A 1,431-nucleotide genomic window follows, 5' to 3' on the forward strand; every position below is an offset into this window, starting at 1 on the left:
CAGGGAACAAGGGCTATTTAAGCCTTTGGAGAGTGGGTAGAGGTTTTTTTTTTTTTGGGGGGGGGTGAGTGTACAACTTTGGCTATGGCTAAGGTGATAGGAATGCCTTATTTACATGAAGAGGAATTCCAGGTGCTTGCTGGACATGCCTTTTTTTTTTTTTTTTTTGATAGGGTTTCCTCTGTATAGCCCTGGCTGGCCTCGAACTCAGAAATCCGCCTGCCTCTGCCTCCCGAGTGCTGGGATTAAAGGCGTGCGCCACCACGCCCGGCTTAGGACATGCCTTTTTTAAAAAAAAAAAAAAAAAAGAAAATGCATACACTCTATCTGTTATGTCTTGGCTGTGGGTGTTTGGTTTTGCACTAATCCAAGTAGGGACTCACTGTGTTTAGTTATACCTGAAACTATAAACATATGAAGAGAGTCTAAATAAAGACTAGAAAGAGATATTTATCCGAGTTGGGAGGTTGTAGCATGCTTGGTTTATTGGTTTTCCTTTCTAAATGCCTGAGTTTGTAGCTACAGGCATTCCTCCTGACTGGAGTACCACCTATTGATAGGGTTACCAACTACCAAGCACACAGGCTATCTGTAAACAGCAATGTTGTCACTGGGGGCTCTAGTTCACAGGGTCACTACCTCAGCCATTCAGGTGACTTTCCTGCATTTCAAGTGATTTGTTCTGTAATGAATGTGAAGGGCACAGACAGGTTGTTCTCCAAACAGCTAAGTGAGGTTGGCATGGTTTGCGGCCTGTTCCTAGGGCCACAATATGACAGGAAATAGTTCAGATCATGTATTGCTCTGAAGCTGAGGAGCCAGCCAGCTCAGAAGTGTAGCAGGCTGCATTGTAGCCTGCGTCTTTTTTTTTTGGGGGGGGGCAGGGTTTCTCTGTGTGGCTCTGGCTGTCCTGGAACTCACTTTGTAGACCAGGCTGGCCTGGAACTCAGAAATCTGCCTACCTCTGCCTCCCGAGTGCTAGGATTCAAGGCGTGTGCCACCACGGTGCGCCACACGGTTTGTAGCCTGCTTCTTGGCACCACGGAGGAAAGCTGCAGGGTCCCAGAGTCCCCTGAAAACGGAGCTGCTGCTTACTAATGCTTAGTTCTCCTGAATGAGCCACAGGCCATTCTCTCAAAAGTCAAAACGGGTGATGCTTAATCCTTGTCCACACGTAGGGGTAAGATTAGTCTGCAGAGCCCCTGGCTCCAAAGGAGGAACTGCCAAGAAGTAAAGCTGCCTGACAAGGTTCCAACAGTTGTTCTCATGCTGTGTGCCTGTGTCCAGACTTGTAGCACTGCTACAGTAAAGCCAGACTGAAATGCGGGATGTTTCTCTCCCCAGTTCTGGTCAAGAGAGTAGACGAATCCATTTTCTTTGCACAATTCTCTCTCTCTCTCTCTCTCTCTCTCTCTCTCTCTCTCTCTCTCT

This window comes from Mus caroli, chromosome 15 (assembly GCF_900094665.2).
Source record: "Mus caroli chromosome 15, CAROLI_EIJ_v1.1, whole genome shotgun sequence".
In the NCBI taxonomy this organism is placed as follows: Eukaryota; Metazoa; Chordata; class Mammalia; order Rodentia; family Muridae; genus Mus; species Mus caroli.